The sequence below is a fragment of the Callithrix jacchus genome, chromosome 1 (genome assembly GCF_049354715.1).
Source record: "Callithrix jacchus isolate 240 chromosome 1, calJac240_pri, whole genome shotgun sequence".
Taxonomy (NCBI): Eukaryota; Metazoa; Chordata; class Mammalia; order Primates; family Cebidae; genus Callithrix; species Callithrix jacchus.
The window spans coordinates 39,255,402-39,282,504 of record NC_133502.1 but is presented as its reverse complement, the minus strand read 5'-3'; the positions used below and the strand labels follow the sequence as shown (position 1 = coordinate 39,282,504).

Genomic DNA, 27,103 nt, shown 5'->3' with positions numbered 1-27,103 from the left:
CTTTGGGTTTCCATCCTCTTTATCCTCTTAGTTTCTAGAAACAGATGAGTACTTATTACTTTTGCTATTTCTCCTCTAGGTCAAAGGACTCAAATTACATACTACTGATAATACTCCAATTCTTATCGGTAGTATGTAAAGAAACTGAATTAGTCAATAGGGTTTGGTTTACTGATATATTTCATCTCTGAATCTAAGTAATATTTATCCAAATATAAGCATGGTAATAACATAGAGTCCATTTTTTACCCCATTTTTTCAATTTTTTATTTATTTGAATTATTAAATTGGAAAGAGGAAGGTGGGGGAAAATACTACAGTTTAATTCTCAAAAAAAATTTCAGCCATGTGCAGTGGCTCACGCATGTAATCCCAGAACTTTGGGAGGTCAAGGCAGGTGGATCACCTGAGGTCAGGAGTTTAAGACCAGCCTGGCTAACATGACGAAACCCTGTCTCTACTAAAAACACAAAAATTATCTGGGCATGGTGGTAGATGCTTGTAATCCCAGCTACTTGGGAGGCTGAGGCATGAGAATAATTTGAACTTGGAAAGCCAAGGTTGCAGTGAGCCGAGATTGTGTCACTGTACTCCAGCCTGGTGGATACAGCAAGACTGTCTCAAAAAAAAAAAAAAAAAAAAAAAAAAAAAACCACAACTTTATTAGGTAGGCATTTGTATTTCCATTTCACAGATGAGAAAATTGATTTTCAGAGAAACTTCTAAATTTGCCCAAGTTCACATATCTAATAAGTAGACCATTAAAAAAATCTAGAAAAATAAGAAAAAGAATAGTAATGTATCTAGAAAGCGTATGAAAACACCAAAACATAAAGAGGAAATATGACTAAATCTCATATCTTAATCCTTAAAAAGGCAGGTCAAGATTATAAAGCTATAAAGATTATAAAGCTGTGAGCGATTCTTCATTTAAATACCAATTTGATAATTGTATCCACAAGATAACTGAAAAAGGTAGAAGAATGTCCTCTTCCATGCTGAACTTCATGAAGGCCTCAGGTCACAGACAGGATAACGATAGTAATACTTACTAAATCAGGAAACTCTACAGTTCTAGCAAATACTAACACAAATAAATATTTGTGTTTTTCTTCTGTAATTTATAAATTTATTTTTAATATATTCATTTATCAAATTAACCATATTACAGAAACGTGAGAATTTAAGATGGATGAAGCAAAACTCATCAAATATTTCATGTGTGATCCATCCTCTCTCCCTCCCTTCCTCCCTTGCTTCTTTTCTTCCTTTTGCCTTTCTTTTCTTTTTTTCTGAGACAGGGTCTGACTCTGCCTCCCAGGCTGGAGTGTAGTGGTGTGATCAAGGCTCACTGCAGCCTCAACCTGCTGGGCTCAAGCAATTCTCTTGTCTCAGCTCCTCAAGTAGCTGAGACTACAGGTGCTTGCCACTGTGCCCAGCTAATTTTTGTTTTGAATTTTAGTAGATTTAGGTCTTGCTATGTTGCCCAAGCTGAGCATTTGTGATTCTTGATGTAGAAATGTGTGTTCACGGTCATATTCCCACAGCCTGTAAGAAAGATAGTCTAGTTAGTATTGACAGGGTGCATGTGAGGTAGAGCTGAAAATAACTAAAGATGATTTTTAAACAAAATTCAGAGTCTGATAGACTATCCTTTATAATAAAAATGTGTATATATTATATCACAGCAATAGGAAGAACCCGCTCATCTTAATAGAGAGAGAATGAATTTGAAGTCAGGAGGTTTGGTTTCTGATCTTAACTAATTCTTTAAGTGATAGAGAATTCTTTGGTCATTTTTTTTTCATCTGTCAAGTAAGGGGGTTGGATAAGATCAGTGGCTCTTGGCTGGGAGTACATTGCCCTCCTTAAGGTGTGTTAGGAACTTTGGCCTTTTTTCTTTTTTCTGGGAAGACATTCAAGAAGTTTGTCTGTGGCTTGGGGAACATTGACTGTTGGTGTTAAGTGCCATGTGGAGCTTTCTGTGTGACTTAATGCTAATCACATCCACTTATTCAGGGGTTACTTGTCTTTATTAATTTACTTACTGAAGGAGGAAACTACAGAACAGAGTATAATCAGGAAAATGCTGTTTTTTTTTTCTATCAAAGTTTAAGAAAACATAGGCAGATTTCTTTATGGTAAAGCCAAAAATCTCAAATGCCTGAAAAGGAAAGGAGAGACAATGTGTGCCTGTACCATAGGGCATTCCAGTGACTCCGAAGAAAGGAGCTAAAGCAAACAGGGCCAAATTCCTACAATTAGTGCTGCCTGGAGAATCTCATGGGACCAAGATACCAGGTCCTCCCATCAGGTTAGACCTAAGTGATCAGCTTTCTGTTCTTACTTTGTTTTGTGAATTTCCACATGTCTCTAAACCAAATGATTCAGCCTTCAAATAACCTCTCTTTGGAGAAATTGAAAAGTATCTTCAAGCACCATTAACTTTCACTTGGGTTTGCCAAGCAAAATTGTTTACCAAGTGTGTAACCCTTGTTTACCAAGTGTGATACTCTGAATGGATGGCTTAGGCTTCACCCGAGGATGCTGTAAGGTTTTCAGGAAGTAAGACAAGCTGCACTTCATTAAATGAGACATTTTTCTCCACCCTGTGATTATTGCTGGAGTTCACAAATCTTAATGGTTTTTAAGTTTGGAATGTTTCTTATGCTCTCATTCTTTCTGAAGAGCAGCAATCAGAAATAATAAAGGTACTCAAGCATTGCCCTGGCTTGCTGGAATATTTCTTGAGAAATTTGGTTGCTAAAGACTGCTTCCCCAACTTTGGAGAAGAAAAGTAATTTAGGATAAGTCAAGATAAGCATCTACCCTTGGTAGAAATTTGTGTGACCCAAAACGTCAGCTTCTAGGAGCCTTACCCTTTGCTAATTAAATCGTTTTAGGCCTCAAATGTCTACTAGATCAATGTAACTCAGTGGAGAAGCGGCCATTTTGCCTGTGAGAGTTGAGAAAATAAAATTTCATACATTTTTAGTGATGGGTCAACGTTAGAGTGTAAAGTATCTGAAAAGGAAAGTGAAATTCTAAAAACCCTGTACCCTACCAAGTTTTGTATAATGCAGATTTAAAGAGCAATAGATAATGACTCTGTCATTGGTTTTACGTTTAGATAACTTGAAATACCAGTAGGAAAAACAGATTTCTCTTTATTTTTAGAAGTGAGTGTTTCTTACAATGGTTGGAAGAGGTTTCTTAAGGGTTTTCTGAAATTATGCCTGAAAAATGGGATGAAAACAGGGATTTCGCAGTAATGCTTTCTCTCAGCTGTCCCTGTACTGAGTCATAGGCAGCATAGAGTACCCTGGTACTCTGGAAATTACCATCTGTTTGTCACCACAGTGGAAGGTAAACAGGGCAAGTCCTTGGGAAAAATTGTATGACACAGTAAGCTTTTTAAAAAGCATCTTAAACTTCTTTTCATATATTGGGAGGATTTTACTTAAAACTAACATTTTTTGCATTGAGGAAGCTCGTTCATCTTCTGCAAGAATACCCAGAGGTATGCTTACACATGTGCTCCTAATTTGTTGTTTTCAATTTAATGTGAAGGAGTGAGAGTTAATGTATTTCTTTTTCTGTAGGACATTTGTATGTGCAACTTTCTCAAAACCTTCGTTCTAACATTAGGATGCAAACACCATTAAGGCAGGAGATATTTCTGAGGTTTTGTTCTCTGTCCGCCTCAGAGCTCTGTATATAGCTGGTGCTCAGAAGCACTTGCTCAGTGGACTTGAATTACAATTAAATTATTCAGAGATAGAATCCCTGCCTCTGTCAGTAATCTGGTTTAGCCACCGTAGGAACTGGGGTGAAGAACAGAAAAGTTGAGGTGAACAATTTTAAATGATTTTGCAAGTACATAAGGTGAAATCAGTTCTACCAATTGTAAGTTAAATTTCAGTTTGTTATGCCACATTGTGTATTATTGAGACAGGGAAGAAAAGTGGGCACTGACCACTGGTGAATGTCCCTCCATGCCTGTAATCCCAGGATTTTGGGCGAGGCGGGCAGATCACTTGAGGTCAGGAGTTCAGGACCAACTTGGCCAACATGGTGAAACATTTTTCTATTACAAATACAAAAATTAGCCAGGTGCAGTGGTTTGTGCCTGTAGTCCCAGCAACCCAGGAAGCTGAGGCAAGAGAATCACTTGAACCCAGGAGGTGGAGGCTGCAGTGAGCCAAGACTGGGCCATTGCACTCCAGCATGGGCAAAAGTGATACCCTATCTCAACAACAACAACAACAACAAAAACAAAAAAAAAGAATATTCCTCCAGTCTCAGTGCCTCTTGGTCCTGTGCCAGAGGGCCTATGCTATGGGCGGATACAGAGCACCATACTGAGATATCCCACATCTAATCTGTTTTGTGGGTCACTGACATTGCACCTCACTCCCGAAACTGGAGATGTTCTAGGTGAGAAACTCTCCTCTGCTGCTTATTCCTGGTCTCTCCCTCGCACGCCTCAGCGTTTTCTCCCTTTCATCCACAGTCTCACTTCACTGCTTTGGCGAGGCTCAGGCCTTCCCACCTAATGTCTGTCTTTCCTTTCTTCTGCTCCAAGTCTCCAGGTCTGGGAAACAAGAGTGTGATCTCATTGCCAAGTATGTATCGTATGTTCTGTATCTCTGTTTCTCAACATAGACTGCAAAACTTTCAGCACTAACGATCGCATATGGAAATTATGGTGACTTCAATTCCTTGAACACTGACTTTCAGAGAAATATTACGAATTTTATCTTTTTATCAAACTTGCAAGATCAGCATTTTTATTATTGAGGAAATCTGGACAAAGAAGCGTTGCTGGTTAAACCCCCAGTCTTTTAGATGTTATATAATTATTCAGTTATTTTTAGCCAGCAGACTTTGCTCCTCCCCTAGACTAAATTGAAGAGGCATTGTTGAGAACATTAAAAAAAAAAGGTCTAAGAAAATTGGTTTCGTTTCTTACAAAGAGTTTTCTTCTGCAGAGCAAAGGAATAAAATTGATTTTTAATCTGATTTACCTAAATTGTGCTAGATAAGTTCAGAATGTTTATAAAAGAAATGTTTTCTCTTCAGAAACTTGTAATTGATGATAAGGAAAAGTGACTGAGTGGTTTTTCGGTTCCCATTTCATTTCCTCTTCCTTCATTGATGTTTCGTACCAGCTCATCCGGTCGGTGAGGCAGGGTTTCTATGTCGGCGTCACATTGCCCTAGTATCACCTTTTAATTCCGTCCTACTCACTCATCCTCCACCCAGTTACATGATCCCACAGAGGCCCTGTTGAGTGAGTGGAAACCAAAGACTTCACACTGGAGGCCACAGGGTCCATCTGACCTTTGAGTGTATTTTATTTAGCCCAATATCCTATTATTTAAAAACAATGAGCCAATACTTAAATGCTAAGAAAGTTTCCATAGACGTCCTGGTTTCTAGATTTTTTTTGAAAAAACTGTGCACACATGCAACAGTGGGCTGGAAATGAGTATCTGCTGACCTCTTTATTCCAGACACATTCTTTCCAACTGGCCATAGTCTCTACCATATTTTGTTTCTGACTCTGAGATGAAGCATTCCTTTACAGTATGGAAAGTGAATAAGATGACACTGGAATATAAGGATTCTTCTACGAGGTCCACTCCACTCTACCTGTTACCCTATAGTGATCAAAGTCTGCAAACGGCAGTAACAATCTCTACCTTGGGAAAAAGCAGTTGATTGGTACTGCCATATATTTGCTTAAGATGGACCTCTGAAATGTTTCATTCTCAGGTAATACAGTAATTTGGTGTATTAGTCTCTTGCATTGCTGTAAAGAAATACTTGAGGCTGGGTAATTTATAAAGAAAAGAGTTTAATTTGTCTCATGATTCTGCAGATTGTACAAGAAGCATGGTGCTGGCAACTGTCTGGGCTCTGATTAGGCCTCAGGAAGCTTTTATTCATCGCAGAGGCTGGGGACCCTATGTGCCACATGGTGAGAGAGGGAGCAAGAGATGGGGGAGGAGGTACCAGGCTTTTCTTTAAACAACCAATTCTCACATGAACTAATAGAGGGAGAGCATACTTAACTATTGCAAGGATGACAGCAAGACCATGGGATCCACACCTAAGACAGAACACCTCCCACTGGGCTCACCGCCAGCATTGGAGATCACATTTCAACCTGATAGGCTGGGCATGGTGGCTCACACCTGTAATCCCGGTAAAAATACCAACTACATTTCCTGGTGACCTTTGCTAACTGAAATGTCAATTTTCAGGAATAGTGTTTTTGGTTTTTGAGATGAAGTCTTGCTCTGTCACCCAGGCTGGAGTGCAGTGGCACCATATCAGCTCATTGCAACCTCTGCCTCCGAGTTCAAGTGATTTTCCTGCCTTAGCTTCTCGAGTAGCTGGGATTACAGGTGTGTGCCATCATGCCCAGCTAGTTTTTGTGTTTTCAGTAGAGATGAGGTTTAACCACACTGGCCAGTCTAGTCTCAAACTGCTGACCTCAAGTGATCTACCTGCCTTGGGCTCCCAAAGTGTTGGGATGACAGTATGAGTCACTGCACCCAGCCAGGAATAGTATTTGATGCCACTTTGTATGTTAATGATGCAAGATCACATCACTACAGACCAAGGTTTGCCTCAGAGATGTGTATTCCATCTGTTTTCCACAACTTCTAAATCTCAGAAACCTCTGTCGCGGTACAGGAAGGCATTTGAGGGTCCTCACACTTATGGTTAAGAACCCGGCTCAAAGTGACACAGTTGACAAGAGGCCAAACCAGTATTCAACCTCAGACATTGATGTTCTAAGTTACTATGCTGGGAGTTCCAAAGGTATTTGTTAAATGTATGGATAAATCTGTAAAATGAGGTCTCATACTGTCTATTACATATGGTTATAAAGATTAAGTTGGAACACCAGAAATTTGAGAATCGCCCTGGTTTCTTTCTCCGTATCACTAATCAGTAATCAGGTTCACTTTCATGATATACCTCAAATCTCACCATTCCCTCCATCAGTACAGTGGGCACCTGAGTCCAAGCTATTACCACTCCTCCTACTTGACTAGACCAATAGCATCTTAACTGGTCTCCCTGCCTCTATTTTGTGCCCTCTACAGTCTGTTTTCCACATTGCAGCCCTAGTGTCCTTTACTGACATCATAAATAAGATCTCCTTCCTCTGCTAAAAAACCTTCAGTCCTTCCTTATTGCCCTTGGGACATAACAGCATGGAGTTGTCTGGCCACTGCAGGCATCCATTTTGGCACAGCTCTGTGCTGCCTGAACCCATAGCCTCAGCCCAGCTGGCCCTTCACTTCCTCCACAGCTGCCCTTTCTGTTTCAGAGACTTCCCAAATATTGCCTGGAATATTCTTACTGCCCCCTTTCTCTGGCTTAACTCAAATTGATCTTTTTCACATTTCCTTAGAGAGATTTTTCATCATCCCTCATTTAGTTATTTGGTTTTTCTTGATGTATTTCACTCTTTGTAGCTGTGTAATTAATTGTGTCACTATTTTGTTGTCAACTTTCTGAACAGGGACATATCTCTGTTGCTAACGATCAGTGCCCAGCACTAAGCACGTACTGTGCCCTTCATAAATGTTTGTTCAGTTGAATTGTCTAAGATGTGTACAAGGAAATGAAGAGCAGAAAGCAGAGATGTGGTTAAGGGACGATTGGTCAGACTGATGTTTTTCTCCAGGAGGAGATACAATCTTGCTAATTCTGAGTTTGGTTCAACCTTCAAGAGTGCCCCCAGAATAATGTCAGCTCTGACTAGAAGAGACCATGGCATAGCAGAATTGGGTGATTTCTTGGACTGTGCATGTGTCCTTGCAAGGGGAGGGAGTGGGTACATTTGAGGAAATACTGCTGAGTTTCTGTGGGATGTGATGTAAAGGCTGAGAGTACTGAATCAAGGCTGACTCTTGTTTGTGGGTTTTCTCAGTTACTCTTCATAATTCCTTAACATAGGCAATATTATCCTTGTTTTATATTTCGGGCTATATCAGTACCATTTCTGGCAGCTTTGTTCTCCACTAGAGAATCTACAGCTGGAGAAGGGCTTGCTGATCTGGGCTGTCTTTTTGTGTGCTCACCTCACTTCTGAGAAGTGTATGTCTTCCCGGCTAATTACTATGAGAACTTAAGTCAACCTGCAGGTGTATTAGGGGCTACAGAGAAGAGCAGGGCTGTCTCTTTGAGCTATTCTGTAACCCATGTGAAATGTTAAAGTATTTTTTTAAAATCTAAACACTATTATCTGAGATACAGTAAAAGTTTAAAAGGTAGTTAGAAGTACTAGGTTGTACCCTTGCCAGAGTAATGGTACCCTAGTCTTAGAAAGCACTTGCTAAAATATGTGTCATAAAATAGTTTTTCATTTTCCTGGTACACAGCTGAGAGGCATTAGGTGTCTTTGAACCTTTACGTTTCCTCTCTGTTCTTGTGGCACGTTATAATTTATCCTGTCAGCATGCCCCAGATTATTGCTGACTGATCTTGGTTGTGTGCATATGATAGATGGAGTGGAAATTTGAGGCTTAGTCTCTTCAGAATTATAAACTCCATGACTCCTATAAGGCTCCTAGTAAGTTTCTTGATTTGCTTGAAAGTCTCTGAATGCAAATGGGTAGACTCTGTTAAGAAAACAGCACACAATGTCAAGAACAGTAGAAGATACCATTGTTTACTGTTAAAAAGAAACTAGCTTCAGCAGCAGTTAAATGAACATGTTCAGAAACCATTATGTGACAGTAAAAGATAAACACAGCTACTAAGATTGTAGTTCTGTTAAGCCTAAGAGAGTTAAGTTCATAATAAAATGAGTCAAATTTCTTTCAATAATATTTGTGGGTAAAACAGAAGTTTCTAGTCACACTATTTTCCTATGCGTGTGAAGTTTTTGAAATGATCATTTTCGTATGCTGTATAGCCCTTAAATTGGTTTGAATATATGTGTATACACACACATACATACACAGTTAGCCCATTTCTGTGGGTTCCACATACATGATTCAACCAGCTGTGGATGAAAAATATGGATAAAGCAATACAAATGACAGAAAATAAATAATATAAATTTTAAAATGCAGTATAACAACTATTTGCATAGCATTTACATTGTATTAAGTATCAAAAGTAATCTAGAAGGTGACTTAAAGTATACAAGAGGAGGTGTTTAAATTATATGCAAATACAATACCATTTTACAGCAAGGACTTGAGCACTGTGGATTGTGGTATACCACGGGTCCTAGAACCAATTCTCTCCCTGATAGATACTGAAAAGTAACTATGTATATGTACACACTTAGTAACTGCCTTCTGTCTAGACAGTTTACATATATGATGACACAATCTGAATATAAATCTTCAATGGACTTTGTTAGCCTTGCTTTCTTTGTTCATTGCACAGAATGCAATAAGCCAGTATGTATGAACTGCACCAGAGTAGTCTTCGTTTAATCATTTAGGTGAAATGGGAAAAGTTCGCTTAATCCTCCTCACAGGGCGTATGATGGGGTGTGTCTCGCTTCTTCAGTACCCTGCTGCTCTTACCTCTAGAGGGAGCATGCAGCTGAGCAGGTTGTGGGGCTGCGACTCCACAGCACTGCTTAGTGGCGCATATTTTAGAGCTGAAGCCCCAGTGGGCCCGTGTTACAGTGCTCTTTCAGTTCTGCCTTCTGTAGAGGGCTTGTGTTAGCTCAGTTAAACCCTTTGCTTAATCACAAGGACAGAGGGCTTTCTGTATTTTGGGTTCTTGACTCCGTGTGGCTTGGAGAATGAATGCAAGGTTTTATTGACAGTGGAAGCTCTCAGCAGATGGATGGGGAGCTAGAAGGGGAATGCAGCTGGAAGGTGGTTTTTCCCTGGTGTTGGCCACTCAGCAGCTGGACACTCCTCTGACTGGCCCGGTCAGATTCCCATCCTAATTATTCCACTGGTCAATGGCTTGCTGTGTCTGCTGGTGCCTGTTGGTGTGTTCTTCTGCTCTTCTCCATGTCCAGCCGCCTCTGTGCTCTTCTGCCAATGTGTTCCTCTTGATGTCCTGCTGCTTGTGTCTCTGCCTGCTAGAGTCTTGGAATCTTTATAGGCACAAGATGGGGACGTGGTGGGCCAGGGTGGTGTTGGAAAATGTAACATTTGGGCTCGAAAACAGAAATGCCTGTTCTCACCTAGGTCAGTGAGCACAGGCCTGAGGGTGGAGCCATAGCCAGGGACCTGCCTATCTCTACACAGCACTTCCCTGCCTCCCTCTCATGTCATAGGGACATCTTTATATATTCATGAATATTCAGCATGCAAATTTCTTCATTATTATTCTTAAAAAATATTATGAAAGACAAAACTAGGTGAGGAAGAAATGAAAGACATTTCATTTTTCAAAGAGATTCCTTTGCACATTAATAAAATTAATCCAATCTTCATGTATGTTTAACTGAGTGTTTCTGTTAGTAAGGGGATTTGCCTTTTTTTTTTTATCGTACTTTAAGTTCTGAGGTACATGTGCAGATCATGCAGGATTGTTGCATAGGTACATACATGGCAATGTGGTTTGTTGCCTCCATCCCCCTGTCACCTATATCTGGCATTTCTCCCCATGTTATCCCTCCCCAACCTCCCAAACCACCCCCTGCCATACGTCCCTTGGCCCCTGCAACAGACCCAGTGTGTGATGCTCCCCTCTCTGTGTCCATTTGTTCTCATTGTTCAACACCTGCCTATGTGTGAGTTTGATTTTCTGTTCTTGGGTCAGTTTGCTGAGAATGATGGTTTCCAGATTCATCTATGTTCCTACAAAGGACACTAAGTCATCACTTTTTATGGCTACATAGTATTCCATAATGTATATGTGCCACATTTTCCTTGTCAAGTCTATCATCAATAGGCATTTGTGTTGGTTCCAGGTCCTTGCTATTGTTTACAGTGCTGCAATGAACATATGTGTGCATGTGTCTTTATAATAGAATGATTTATAATCCTTTGGGTATATACCCAGTAATGGGATGGCTGGGTCAAATGGAATTGCTATTTCTAGGTCCTTGAGGAAGTGCCACACTGTCTTCCACAATTGAACTAATTTACACTCCCACCAACAGTGTAAAAGTGTTCCTATTTCTCCACATCCCCTCCAGCATCTGTCTCCAGATTTTTTAATGATTGCCATTCTAACTGGCATGAGATGGCATCTCAATGTGGTTTTGATTTGCATTTCTCTAACAACCAGTGATGATAAGCTCTTTGTTAGATGAGTAGATTGCAAATTTTTTGTCCAATTCTATTGGTTGCCAGTTCACTCTAATGATTGTTTCTTTTGCTGTTCAGATGTTCTGGAGTTTAATTAGGTCCCATTTGTCTATTTTGGCTTTTGTTGCCAATGCTTTTGGTGTTTTGTTATGAAGACCTTGCCTATGCCTATGTCCTGAATAGTTTTGCCCAGGTTTTCTTATAGGGTTTTTATGGAGTTAGGTCTTATGTTTAAATCTTTAATCCATCTGAAGTTAATTTTAGTGTTAGGTGTCAAGAAGGGGTCCAGTTTCTGCTTTCTGCACATGGCTAGCCAGTTTTCCCAACACCATTTATTAAACATGGAATCCCTTCCCCATTGCTTGTTTTTGTCTGGTTTCTCAAAGATCAGATGGTTGAAGATGTGTGGCATTGCCTCCAAGGCCTCTGCTCTGTTCCATTCGTCTATATCTCTGTTTTGGTACCAGTACCATGCTGTTTTGATTACTGTAGACTTGTAGTTTGGAGTCAGGTAGCATGATATCTCTGGCTTTTTTCTTTTTGCTTAGGATTGTCTTGGCTATGTGGGCTCTCTTTTGGTTCCACATGAAGTTTAAAGTAGTTTTTTCCAATTCTGTGAAGGTCATTGGTAGCTTCATGGGGGAGAGCTTTGAATATATATAAATTACTTTGGGCAGTATGGCCATTTTCCCAATATTGATTCTTCCTGTCCATGAGCATGGAATGTTTCTTCATCTATTTGTATCCTCTCTAATTTCCTTGAGCAGTGGTTTGTAGTTCTCCTTGAAGAGGTCCTTTACATCCTTTGTTAGTTGTATTCCTAGGTATTTTATTCTCTTGGTAGCAATTGTAAATGGGAGTTTGCTCATGATTTGGCTCTCTGTTAGTCTGTTATTGGCGTAGAGGAATGCTTGTGATTTTTGCACATTGATTTTGTATCCTGAGACTTTGCTGAAGTTGCTCATCAGTTTCAGGAGACTTTGGGCTGAGATGATAGAGTCTTCTAAATATGTAATCATGTCATCTGTAAATAGAGACTATTTGACTTCCTTTCCTATTTGAATACCCTTTATTTCTTTTTCTTGCCTGATTGCTCTGGCTAGAACTTCCAATACTATATTGAATAGGAGTGGTGAGAGAGGGCATCCTTGTCTGGTGTCAGATTTCAAAGGGTATCTTTCCAGTTATGTGCATAGAGTTGTTTGTAGTGATCTCTGATGGTAGTTGGTATTTTTGTGAAATTGGTGGTGATATCCTCTTTATTGTTTTTTTATTGCATCTATTTGATTCTTCTTCCTTTTCTTTTTTATTAATCTGGCTAGTAGTCTGTCTATTTTATTGATCTTTTCTAAAAACCAGCTCCTGGATTTATTGATATTTTTGAAGGTTTTTTTTGGTGTCTCTGTCTCTTTCAGTTCTGCTCTGATCTTAGTTATTTCTTGTCTTCTGCTAGCTTTTGAAGTTTTTTGATCTTGTTCTTCTAGCTCTTTCAAATTTGATGATAGGGTGTTGATTTTAGAACTTTTCTCCCTTCTCTGGTGGGTATTTATTGCAATAAATTTCCCTCTAGACACTGCTTTAAATGTGTCCCAGAGATTCTGGTATGTTGTGTCTTCGTTCTTGTTGGTTTCAAAGAACATCTTTATTTCTGCCTTCATTTCATTGTTTATTCAGTTGACATTCAGGAGCCAGTTGTTCAATTTCCATGAAGTTGTACATGTACAGTTCTGAGTTAGTTTCTTAATCCTAAGTTCTAATTTGATTGTGCAGTGGTCTGAGAGACTGTAATTTCCATTCTTTTGCATTTGCTGAGGAGTGATTTACTTCCAATTATGTGGTCAGTTTTAGAGTAGGTGCAATGTGGTGCTGAGAAGAATGTATATTCTGTGGCTTTGTGGTGGAGATTTCTGTAGATGTCTATTCAGTCCACTTGGTCCAGATCTGAGTTCAAGTCCTGGATACCTTTGTGAGTATTCTGTCTCGTTGATCTAATATTGACAGTGGAATGTTAAAGTCTCCCATTATTATTGTATGGGAATCTAAGTCTCTTTGTAGGTCATTAAGAACTTGCTTTATGTATCTGGGTGCTCCTGTATTGGGGGCATATATATTTAGGATTGTTAGTGCTTCTTGTTGCATTGATTCTTTTACCGTTATGTTTCTTTTGATCTTCATTGTTTAAAGTCTATTTTATCAGAGACTAGGATTGCAACTACTGCTTTTTTTTCGCTCTCCATTTGCTTGGTAAATCTTCCTTCATCCCTTTATTTTGAGCCTATGTGTGTCCTTGCATGTGAGATGGGTTTCCTGAATACAACACACCAATGGGTTTTGACTTTTTATCCAATTTGCCAGTCTGTGTCTTTTGATTGGGGCATTTAACCCATTTACATTTAAGGTTAATATTATGTGTGAATGTGATCCTGCCATTTTGATGCTGGCTGGATGTTTTGTCCGTGAGTTGACACATTTTCTTTATTGTGTCAATGGTCTTTACCATTTGGTACATTTTTTGAGTGGCTGGTACTGGTTGTTTCTTTCCTTGTTTAGTGCTTCTTTCAGGAGCTCTTGTAAGGCAGGCCTGGTGGTGATCAAATCTCTCAGCACTTGCTTGTCTGTAAAGGATTTTATTTCTCCTTTGCTTATGAAGCTTAGTTGGCTGGATATGAAATTCTAGGTTGAAAGTTCTTAAGGATGTTGAATATTGGCCCCTGCTCCCTTCTGGCTTGCAGGGTTTCTGCTGAGAGATCTGCTGTGAATGTGATGGGTTTCCCTTTATGGGTAACCTGATCTATCTCTCTGTCTGCCCTTAGCATTTTTTCCTTCATTTGAACCCTGGAGAATATGATGATTATATGCCTTGGGGTTGCTGTTCTTGAGGAATATCTTTGTGGTGTTCTTTGTATTTCCTGGACTTGAATATTGGCTTGCCTTACTAGGTTGGGGAAGTTCTCCTGGATAATATCCTGAAGAGTGTTTTTCAGCATTATCTCAGTCACATTCAGGTACATCTATTAAATATAGTTTAGGTCTTTTCATATAATCCAATATTTCTTGGAGGCCTTGTTCATTTCTTTTCACTCCTTTTTCTCTAATCTTGCCTTTTCATTTTATTTCATTGAGTTGATCTTCAGTCTCTGATATCCTTTCTTCTGCTTGGTCTGTTCAGCTACTGAAACCTGTGTATGCATCATGATGTTCTCATACTGTGTTTTTTAGCTCCATCAAGTCTTCTCTAAGCTGTTTATTCTAGTTAGCATTTCCTTTTTGCAAGGTTCTTAGTTCCTTTGCATTCAGTTATCACATGGTCTTTTAGCTGAGAGAAGTTTGTTATTACCCACCTTCCAAAGCCTGTTTCTGTCAGTTCATCAGATTCATTCTCCATCCTGCTTTGTTCTCTAGCTGGTGAGGAGTTGTGATCCCTTGGAGGAGGAGAGGTGTTCTGGTTTTTGGCGTTTTCATCCTTTTTGTGCTGGTTTCTTCCCATCTTTATGGCTTTATCTACCTGTGGTCTTTGTAGTTTGTGACTTTTGGATGGGGTCTCTGAGTGGATGTCCTTTTTGTTGATTTTGAGGCTATTTCTTAGTTTTCCTTCTAACCAGTCAGGCCCCTCTGCTGCAGAACTGCTGGAGTTCCACTTCTGACACTGCTTGCTTGGGGATCACTTGCGGGGGCTGCAAAACAGTAAGGGTTGCTGCTGGTTTCTTTTTCTGTTATCTTCATCCCAGAAGGGTACCTGTCAGATATTGTCCTGAGCTCTCCTTTATGAGTTGTCTCTTCAGGTATATGAGGGTCAGGGTGCTGCTTGAGGAGACAGCCTGTCCCTTATAGGAGCTCAAGTGCTGTGCTGGGGGTCCATTCTGTGCAGAGCTGCTGGGCATGTACATTTAAGTCTGCTGCAGCAGATCTCATAACTGCCTTTTTTCCCAAGTGCTCTGTCCTGGGAAGGCGGGGCTTTCTGTATAAGTTCCTGACATGCTGCTGCCTTTTTTCATAGATGCCCTGCCCAGCACAGAGTTAGTCTAGTCACAGTCTGCCAGCAGAGGCATTGCTGAACTGCCGCGGGCTCTGCCCAGCTTCTGTGTGAACTTCCTTGAGGTGTTGTTTATAGAGGTACAGTTAGAACTGCCTTGGTATTGGCGGACTGCCTTGGTAGTGGCGGATGCCCTTCCCCCCACTGAGTTGGACTGTCCCAAGCCCAGCTGCACTTGCTGGGAAACTCTCAATCTAGAGTGTTTCAGATTGCTTGTTTTGTGGAGGTACTACCTGCTGAGCCAGATTACCTGGTTCCCTGACTCAGCCCCCTCCATTTCAGTTGAATGGGCAGCTCTGTCTCCCATGCGTTCCAGGTGCCAGTTGAAATGGCCACCCAGATTTGTGTGAGTTTCTGTCTGCCAACCCACAGCACTGGCTGAAACAGCCATGCTGGAATTTGTGGTGCTTTTTGTCCCAGGAATCTCCTACTCTGTGGGCAGTGAAAACTCGTTTGGAAGTGCAGTGATCACTTACCCTCTGTGTTGTTCTTGCTGGGAACTGCACTCCAGAGCTGTTCCTATTTGGCTATCTTGGATCTTCCTCCCAATTTGCAGGTTTTAAGTGATGTTCTTGGAAATCTGCAGTCTTCTTTGGAAATTATAAAAATGACAGGCTGAAATTAAAAGTTCAAAATAATTATGTGAGAAGGAAAATATAGGAAAACAGACAAATAGGGCAATACATATGGTTCTGAATAGTATTATTGTGTCTAGTTATCAAAAAGCTTTTGTTATATTGAATACACTTTACTCATGGGTCCACCTAAATTCCTCCTTAACGAGTTCAGGAAAGAAGCAAACTTTTATGCAGTACTTTTTATAGTGTACTATTTGGCTTTAGAGTTGTTACAGAAACAACTCTAAAACCCACAGTTTTATCTTTTGAGTTTTAACTAGATTCCCACTGACATTGCAGCTTGTCCAGGCTTTGGCTAGCTGAGAACTGGAGCTGGTTGTGGTGATATGTGAGTTGTGCTGAACTTGCTGTGGAAGATAGGAAAGCTATGAGGTGTGCTTTTTGTTCTCAAGAATCTTAAGATTTGATCATGAGATAATTTGTCTCATCTTTATGCACACATGCCCTTGAGCGATCCTTGAAACAGGAATTAGTTAGTGTTCACTAGGGAAGAAAGAACTATGTTTCCATATTCTGAAAATTTCACAAATCATGAACTTACAGAATGTCAGAGGAGGAAGAGACCTCATGAATCATTCTAATCTATCCCTTGAAGTGCCAATTAGGACAATAATTTATTTGAAACATTATGAAGGAAAATTTGACAATTTTTTGGAAAAGGAAATTAGCAGGTTATCTAGGATATTAATTTATTTTATGTGAGCCATTTTGAAGCAACCGAAATATGTAGGCCAATCTGAATGCCAAGTACAGACAGATTTTAATCAGAGAAACTTGAGTCCTTGCCCTTGTTTTGTTGAGCATACAGGAGAGGAAACTAGAGAATTAATCTTAGAGTAACATCAGTGTGAATTATATCTGTCCATTTTCCTGAAAATTGTCCATGAAATTTGACTTAAGGACTGGCATAACTGGTACATTAAAATTAGGAAATTATAAGAGAAGTTGCATTTTATGTTACACACTAATTTAGAATCATTGCGTTTTCCTGGAGTGAGAACTTTTTAGCAAATCTGGGGTTGTGATGTGCATACCAGTCTTATAATGTGATGCTACTGTGCTGATAAGGAAAAGACATCTCAGAGAGGTTAAATCACCGCCAAGCTTACAGAACGTCTAACTGGCAGAGCCACCACTTAAAAATACATCTGCCTGAGTTCCAAAGCCAGGGCTCAGCACACTGACTACAGTGAATGCATTCCTGGTATCTAATGGATGACCTCTGAAAATAGCCTTGCATGTGGCAGAAGACTCCCTACTTGCCCACCTTAGGGCTTCTGGTTGCCCTGAAGCCTCTCAGTCTTCTGCAGGCCAGATGGAAAAAGTGATTTCCTCACTATAGGTTTGGTGGTACTTTGAACTCTGATCTTCCTTCCTGAGCTACCTGTTATTTTTTTTTTAGCATCTTCAAACACTTGTTCTAATTATGATGAAGTGTGCTTACTCCATCTTACTCAGAAACAGATCTCCTTACATGAATTTAAATATATTTATAAACAATAGAAGGAGGAAGAAATTGGGAAGCAATCTGTTCCGACTTTCTGCCTTTAGGTAGTAGAGTCACAAGCCTTTCAGGCCAGAGGTGGCTTTCTTCTTAGAAATTCTCCAGGAAAGGGGTTTTCATATCCTTCTTTCCTGTTTCCTTCCAGTGGTGAACCACCCTGATGGTCAGAAAATTAGGTAAATGAGGATAAATTCTGTTTTATTTATTGGTAAAGTAAATTCTCATTTAGTGACGTGTATTTCTTTTAATACACTAAATTTTGACGTGTATTAAAATTTCTTTTAATACACGTCACTAAATTTTGAGTGCCTATGTAGCTGAGAAACCAACATTTTGACTAAGAGACAACATTCTGGTGGTCAGCCTCCCTCTGCTCCCTGCACTGCCTCATAGATGGCTCCAGCTCTTTCTCAATGTCAAGATGGTCAAGTTGATTGGGCTTTTCTTTGAAAATATTTGTACCGATGCTCCAGTGCCCTGTTCTCTTGAAGTTTTCTCATGCTGTTTTCAGTACCTAGCAGGACAAAGGTCCAGAATGTGCTTCTAAACTTTAGATTAATTGTTTCAAGGCCAGAGCCTTGATAAATGTGGCCCTTAATTTAAAGAAAGCTGGGAAATAAGAACATTTTAAAAGAAAGAACATATGGACGTATGGAGGCTTCTTCAATGTCCTTTCAGATACAGATTCATTCTAGGAACTTTGTTCATTAGATGTATCCTTACACTAATTTTTCTGAATGCATAACGCATTTTGTTTTTTCCTGTTTCATTACAAATGTGTCCTTTGGATACTATATTTCAACTATCGAGAAAAATCCATTGGTAGATTGAACTCATTTGATTTTCAGGTACACTTATACCTCTGTATAGTTTCAGGTTCTTTCCTTTTCCTATTTCAATAAGGCTTAGCTATTCCAGGGTTAATCATGTCAGTCAAAGCTGACGTGTCAACTTGAAGAGAGTGATGGGGAAACAAATAGAAATGTGATTTGGTGTGACCACATGTGGAAATAACTTTAGCTTCAAGTGATGCCCTGGTTACAATCTAATCTAATCTCCCAGATTTGCTGTCTTCTTTGTCCTTAGTCATCTTCACATCTTTCATCTTTTTCTTTGAGGGGAGTATTATCTACTATCTATGTATATGTGGGAAGATGCTTCTGCTTATACAGTATCTGATTATTTTAATGATCAAGGCAAAAGCATGCATGATAGTCTTTTGTTGTGTAGTGTAAAGTAAGCATAAAAAATAGTGCATATCACAGACAGGCAGTCCTGCTGAACTGCTGCTTGTGAGCCTTTTCCAGAGCACTGTGTAAAAGCTGGAAATTGCCTCTCAAGTTATTTGTTTTGCTTGGACACTGTATGGAGTGGTTAATATTTAAAACCTACTTTTTCTCAATTATGTTTAATCTGAAGAGAGTGGACCTATGGAAAAATAAGGTTAAAATGAAATTTTGTTTTAGATCTCTAAAGATAAGGAAGTATTTCTTTTTTAAAGGGTGGTCAGAAAAGTCAGCTATTGATGAGTGAAAATTTATTTATTAAGATTTTATGCCAATTTTCGTATTTGCATTTGAAAAGTCTTCTTTCTGCACAGTGAGAAAAGGGGGGAAAAGCTGCTTGAACTGCTAAGTAATATTTAGTTACTTGGTTCATTTACTACCAATCCGAAAGCTAAATTGGGGGTGGAAGAGGAAACCCTTATAACTCATTGCTAGTGGCAGCCTTTTTGAAACACTGTATAATTACAGCACTCAGGCCAAAAATATTCCTTAAATTTGTCCTGAAGTATGTTGCCTCATGTTAAGTAGTTACAGACACAGTGATAACTATGTTTTTATGAGCAAGCCTCATACTTTGCTTAGGAATGAGTAGTTCCTTAGGAATGTGTAGACGCTTAGTTTGGCACTTGGATGGAAGAGCAGAGAAGTATACACAATGTGAAAGCTCATGACAAGGTAGTATCTGAGAGTCCACATGTCTTGGAAATGATAAAATGTTCAATTCTTCTTAACTGCATGCCAGAGTGAGTGTAAAGTGTTGGAGGCTGTGTTTTACCTATGTTCATACATTGAAGCCCTTCGCCTTGGTGCGATGGTATTTGGAGGTAATTAGAGCCAGATGAGTTCATGAGGGTGAGGCCTTATAATGGGATTAGTGTCCTTATAAGACTGAGAGATCAAAGCTTTCTTCCTGCTATGTGAGGATGCAGCAAGAAGGTGGCCATCTACAAGCCAGGAAGAGAACCCTCAACAGGAATGGAATCTTTTTGCACCTTGATATTTAATTTTTTTTTTTTTTTTTTTTTTGAGACGGAGTTTTGCTCTTGTTACCCAGGCTGGAGTGCAATGGCGCCATCTCGGCTCACCGCAACCTCCGCCTCCTGGGTTCAGGCAATTCTCCTGCCTCAGCCTCCTGAGTAGCTGGGATTACAGGCACGCGCCACCATGCCCAGCTGATTTTTTGTATTTTTAGTAGAGACGGGGTTTCACCATGTTGACCAGGATGGTCTCAATCTCTTGACCTCGTGATCCACCCGCCTCGGCCTCCCAAAGTGCTGGGATTACAGGCGTGAGCCACCGCACCCGGCTGATCTTGAATTTTCTAACCTCCAGAACTGCAAGACATAAATTCCTGTTGCTTAAGTCACTCAGTCTATGCTATTTGTTATGGCAGCCTCATCTGACTACTGCAGTGAGTACAAAAGTGAAAATATAATAAAACTGTTTAAAATTATAACATGTTTGTTAGTTCCTGGCTTGATTGGAGTGTTATATATAAAGAAAGAAAATTGTAAGCTTTTAAAGCTGCTTAAATGAAACTTTAAAAATTGAGAGAAAAATAATTGATACATGTTGAATTGTACATGATTGTAGACAACTGTTAAGCTCTTAACTTTCAAATAATATATCAGTCTAAAAACCTCAAAGCAATGTAGCATAAATTAATTTTCAAGTTTAATTTTTTTTCTTTCAGAGTTTTATATAAGATTTTTTTTATGGCATTTGGTAATTTCCAATTACTTCAGTACAGACTGTTAAAAAAAACTGTTATTTCAACTGAAAGTGAAAGGGGAAAATGCCATTCTGGAAATGTTTTATTTATATGAACAACAGCAATGTATTTTACATATGTATCAAGAATGGATGGAAAGATGTATGGAATGAGACGCTGAGAAATACCCTTTAAATCAACTTTCTTCAGGAGCTTTGCATTCATAATTGAAAAATTCAAGATTTTCAAGAAAAAAATTAAAACATTTCTCAAGTCGATGTTGACCCCAAACTCAGTTTCATATGCTGAAAGACATTTCCCTTCATTTTTTGAAAGTGGGAAATCTTCTTAAGCTTCCAAACAGTGCATCAAATTTGAATTCAGCTCAGATAACAGTGCATAGAGAACTATGAGTTCTATGTGAGTATTTTTGTAGTAGGCTCAGGAGCAACCAATTTGAAGGATTTTTTTCTGAAAGTTCAGTGATTCCCCAAGGATCACCTGATTTAATTATTAAGAAATATGAGCCAGTCACTGACTTCTGGTCTGTGTGTGTGTATGATTGTGTAATTTCCAAATACATGGGCACCTTAAATAGATACATGTAAGACTCAACTAGCCATCTTAAAACAAAAATCATTCAGCGATAGACTAGACAAGGGAAATGTGGCACATATACACCATGGAATACTATGCAGTCATAAAAAATGAGTTAGTGCCATTTGTAGGGACAGGGATGAATCTGGGAACCATCATTCTCAGCAAACTGACACAAGAACAGAAAATCAAACACCGCATGTTCTCACTCATAGGCGGATGTTGAACAATGAGAACACATGGATATAGGGAAGGGAGCATCACATACTGGGGTCTGTTGGTGGGGGGCAAGGGTGGGCCAGTGGGGGGTGTGGGGAGGTTGGGAAGGATAACATGGGGAGGAATGCCAGATGTAAGTGTCGGGGGATGGAGGCAGCAAACCACATTGCCATGTGTGTACCTATGCAACAATCCTGCATGATCTGCACATGTACCCCGGAAGCTAAAGTACAATTTTAAAAATTTGATAACTTTATATAAAGTTGAAATATCAACTGAAAGCATACGTTAAACAGAAGAACTCTTCTGCTCCTGTATGACGCTAAATGACCCTCATCCTGTGCTCTGGATCTTATTCCTTGTTTGCTGACTTGACTCCTATAATTTTAATTTCTCTGTCTTGTATCATCAACTTCTTCCTGTCTAATGAAACATATCTATTAGCTTAAAAATGGCATATTTCCTATCTTTGAAGGAAGCTCCTCCTGCTCTTCCTTTTCAGCTATTGATTTCTCTGTTTATGGAAAAATTCCTTGAAGGAGCTATATAAGCCTACAACTTTGACTCTCTTATTTTCTTGTCTCTTTATCCTATTTCACTTAAGCTTGTGCCTTCATCACTGTAACCACATTTGTTATTGTTGTCCATGGTTAATTCCAAGTTCTTAATTGATTTCTCAGAAACTTTTTGCCTTCTCCTAATTAGTATGTAAATTCTTTTTTTCCAGCTTTATTGAGACATAATTGATAAATTATGTGTATTTAAAATATACTATTTGATGTTTTGATATTCATATACATAGTGAAATGACTTCTCAATGAAGCAAGTAACATATCCATCACCTTACATAATTACCATTTTCTTTCTCTCCCATTCTTTTCTCTCTCTTTTTTCTTTCTTTTTCGAGAACACATAAAATCATCCCTTTTGGTAAATTTCAGGTGTGCAATACTATATTTCCATCTATAGTAGCCTCGCTATATGTTAGATCTCAGATCTCCAGAATTTACTCATCCAGCATAACTAAAACTTGGCATCCTTCAACTATAGAAATCATTTTCCCCTCTCCTCCAGGTCCTGGCAAGTTCCATTCTGCTCTCTCTCTCAGAGGCTTCTGACATTATTTTTGCTTCTTAAAAAATTATTCAATTGTCTTCTAGGATAAGATCTCCTGAATTCTTCTAAAATAAAATCTCTTGAATTCCTTTTCATTTACTCATTCTCAGTCTCCTATGCTGGTCCTTTCTGCTGTTCCTAATGTCTAATTGATAGAATGCCTGAGGGTTTAGTCCTTTGCCAATTTTTTAAAACTATTGTCACTTCCTAGGAAATTTCAGCTGCTCCATGGCTTTAAATAATAACCATATGCTTCTGACTTCTATATTTTTATTTACAGACTTGATTTCTCCACAGAGCTTGGATTTATATATTTGACTTGCTATTCTACACCTCTCTTTTGAAGGTCAAACAGGAACATCAATGTTAATTTGCCTGAAACTAAGACCTCATATTCCCTCTCCAGACTGCTTCTCTTCTAGTCTTTCCCAATTCAGAATTGAGCATTTTATTTTTCTGTTGCTCAGGCAAAAAACACTGGGGACATCTCGACTGCTTGCTCCTCATTTCCCAATATTTTTAAGACCTATTGACTCCATTTTCAAAATATATCCTGGCCCCAACCTGTTTCAGTCATTTATTGTGTGAAACTAATTCAAAGTCATTCAGATATGTGTCTAATGTGTTCTTTTTCCCAAAATATTTTTTTATACTTTAAGTTCTGGGTACATGTGCAGAATGTGCAGGTTTGTTACATAGCTATACACGTGCCATGGTGGTTTGCTACATCCATCACCCCGTCATCTACATTAGGTATTTCTCCTAATGCTATCCCTCCCCTAGCTCACCACTTCACCAACTGGCCCCAGTATGTGATGTTCCCCTCCCTGTGTCAATGTTTTCTCATTGTTCAACACTTGCCTACTTTTAAAGCAGTTTTAGATTAAAAGAAAAATTGATCGGGAACTATAGAAATCTCCCATATATTTTGTTCTTTTTTATCTTTTCCATTTAGTTTAGGTCTTTGATACTTCTGAAGTTTATTTTTGCACATGGTATGAGGTTGAATTTTAATTTTTTCCTTTGTCTTTTATATTTAGCAAGTTTTCTGTTGCCTTCAATCTGCCGCCAAGGCACTCATCTGTAACCAGTTTTTCAATGGTATTTTAGTGTTCTTGTTTGTGATGGCACTGCAAACACTGGGAATCTAGTCACAGAGCTAGCAAAGCTAGCAGCTGGCTTGTCTCAGTTTCTGGTTGTGAGGCTGTGTCTTTGTTACCCTGTTGCCTGAGGCATGAGTGAGAGTGATTCTTGTCCGCTATTTTATGCAAAACTCTTTAAGTCCTTATTGATCCATAGAAATGCTATCCCCATGACTACCATTGACAGGAGGCCACGAAGCCTGCATAGAATTCCATGAAACCCGGACATGAGGCCCACTATTTCTGTTTTGTATCTGATCCACTGAAATGTCCAATATTGTCTCCTTCTATTTGTGAGTTCATATGTTTTCTGTATTTTGTTATTTGTTTCAAGCAGAAAAGTTGGATGAAGTCAGGACCTCAGGGCTATCTAAATTGAAAGACAAGGATGATCCTTTGGCAGTGGCCTTTGATGACAATGCTTTAAACAATTAGTTCCAAAGATGACATTTCCAGTTCCTAAAGTAGGCTAATAATGTATTGTGAACCAGAAATAAATTTACATGACTTCTTATAGCATGTAGACAGCATCTCTCCAATCTCATCAAGAACACTTAAGAGTACGTGGCTGATTTGAGAGAAAGAAAGAAGGTAACATTTTCTTCGACAACTACTGTTTTCATATATGTTTTTGAAAATGTTATTAATGATATAAAATGACCTCAGGATAAATGACTTTGGATTGAGTCTTAGTGCATTATTGCTGTGGCACAGTAGCAATGGCAGGGTTTTGATTCCTAAAAGTTTTATTTCTAAAATATCAGTTAAAATGCATGGAACAAGAGCTCTGTGTGGTAGGTGTTTTCAAATGTTACATATTTTTATTATTCTTTTATAAAAGAATTTCAAAGCATTATGTTACTATCTCAGTTGGAGTAGTCTGGATTTGACCTACAGATTTCCCTTTATTTAACCTTACTGTACTTCCATAGATGAGAACAAGAAGCAGTGGCTTTACAACAAAGGATGCCTAATTAGGCTGATATTAATTTCTTTCCCATTTGGTTTAGTGCTCACTTATAAATCTTTGTTGTTACCATTCCAATATTCATTCATTCATTCATTCATTCATTCATTCATTCATTCATTCATGTGAATGAATAGTGCTGAGTGTCTCCATTATGCTAGACATGCAGCTACAAGGTCAATGAAGACACAGTCATTTAGAGTAAATGAGACAATTATTCTTCCCTTTGAACATGGCTGATAAGAGTGAAATATTTTATATCTGGCACTAAAATGTATTATGTTTTCATCCTTGAACCATTTACAAGGTATATTTACCTGCTATTTTATATATAATTAGCTAATGGCTTAGTGAACAGAGAAAAACCCTTTAAGGCATATACTTTCCACTGGAAGTCATTTTCAAGAAAACAACATTTTAGGTGACATGGAAGGTCTATATTAAGAATATTTTTGTGTTCTTGTCAAAACAAAATTGTGCACTTGCAAATAAGATGCTCCAATAAGCATCCATATATATGTAGAGCATTTTGGATGCACATGTACATATATATGTATATATGATGCAGCCTAAATACTAAAATAAATAGCATGGCTCCTGTGCATACAAATTCATAATTTTTCCCCTTTCTACTTGTGAGTGCCTTTGAGGTGCAGAGAATGCCTAACTTGTCATTATTTTTACTGGTACCTTGGCACCTGGTTGATACTTAAAACATATGTATAGAATTTTTTGAATGGATATTTAGTGTTGTTGGTTGAATTAATTAACTGGAAGGAAGATGGGTGAATGAATTGTTGTCTGTATTCATATAGAACCCTCTATAAAATAGCTAACACTTCACTGTGGGTCTTTAGGGAACAAAACCAACCCTGACAGTTTCTTTGGGGCATGTACTTTATATCTGGCTGCTTTTATCCTCAGGTTGTGGAAGCATGGAGCCACAGATAAATGCCAACTTCCTCTTTTGTATCTGGCTGCCAGGCAATTTCTGTTACAATTTGAAAGGATCTTCATATTTTTAAAATATCTTTCTGGATTTATCTGCTTAACTCATTGCTTAGATAGATAGGCTGTCAACTAGAGCTTGAAGCTGTTTTCTTGGACATACCACTACAGTGGTACTTGATATCACATGAATTATGTACTATAGAATGAGTTTCTTAAATTGTTGGATGAATATAAATGATAAGGAGTTGTGTAACTTTTCACTTATGATGAATTTTTTCATTATATTTGTACATACTACTTAAACCTAAAAATAAGCTGGTCTCTTTTTAAGTTTTAGATATGAAAATGAAATGCAGAGAGGTGAGGTGATGTCCTTACTGTCATTTATTTCACCAGTTGTGCCAGACACACTCTTGGGTAGGAAGGATTCAGTAGTAACACAGAAAATCATTGCTTTCAAGGACTTTATAATTTTGGGGGATGGGGAGGACAAGTAAAAAAGTGATTCTACTACAATAATTGTAACTGTATTTAATGGATAAACAGAGTACGTTGAAAACACATAGGATATATATTTCTTTTTTCTTTTTATTTATTTATTATTATACTTTAAGTTCTGGGGTATATGTGCAGAACGTGCAGGCTTGTTACATAGGTATACACGTGCCTTGGTGGTTTGTTACATTTATCCCCCATTATTTACATTAGGTATTTCTCCAAATGTTATCCCTCCCTGATTCCCACACCCTCTGCTATTCCCCCACTAGACTCCCTACCCCTGGACAGGCCCCATTGTGTGATGTTTCTCATTGTTCAGTTCCCACTTATGAGTGAGAACACGTGGTGTTTGGTTTTCTGTTCTTGTGTCAGTTTACTGAGAATGATGGTTTACAGCTTCATCCATGTCCATGCAAAAGACATGACCTCATCCTTTTTTGTGGCTGCATAGTATTCCATGGTGTATACTATGTGCCATATTTTCCTTGTTCAGTCTATGATGGGCATTTGGATTGGTTCCAAGTCTTTGCTATTGTAAACAGTGACACAGTAAACATTTGTGTGCATGTGTCTTTATAATAGAATGTTTTATAATCCTTTGGGTATATACCCAGTAATGGGATTGCTGGGTCAAATGATATTTCTATTTCTAGATTCTTGAGGAATCGCCACACTGTCTTCCACAGTGGTTGAACTAATTTTCACTCCCACGAACAGTGTGAAAGCTTTCCCATTTCTCCACAGGATGTATATTTCTATAAGCAGACAGAGGTCAGTGAAACTTGAACCAAGTTTATGGTTTCAGGTCCAAAGCTTTTTCTGCTAAAACAAGCCTTTTTCTCTTTTATCTCTGATTTTGTCTTACACATGTTGGAAGCTGGTTAACAGAAATTAATACATGAGAAATTCAACTTCAAATGAAGTGAAGAGCTGGGTCTTCACAATGCTCAACTTTTGGTATTAGAGACTTCTAGAGAGGCTTACAGAATGGAATACCAGCGTTGGTTAGGAGTGATTAGAGAGCGGGACCTTATTGGAAGACCAGCTGCCAATATATCAACGTGGGTTCACGATCTCTCAAAGTGGCAGGGTGGTTGGTGAAAAGAAACAAAAGGACAAACAGTTTTCTTCAAAGTAGGCCCGTGGGAAATACCACATAAAGCCGCTCCTTCGATATCTAAAATTC

At 38.8% G+C, this 27,103-nt stretch overlaps 1 long non-coding RNA gene across 1 annotated transcript in view; it reads right to left on the bottom strand.

Annotated features, from left to right (window-relative positions):
- Nucleotides 1-1,276: 1,276 nt before the first annotated feature.
- Nucleotides 1,277-27,103, bottom strand: part of LOC118152877 (uncharacterized) — a 44,388-nt gene continuing 18,561 nt past the window's right edge. Inside the window, exons 2-3 of the long non-coding RNA XR_004741847.3 lie at nt 15,765-15,903; nt 1,277-1,548 (exon numbers count right to left, since the gene is read on the bottom strand). This is a non-coding gene — a long non-coding RNA (uncharacterized LOC118152877). The remainder of the gene's footprint in view (nt 1,549-15,764; nt 15,904-27,103) is intronic.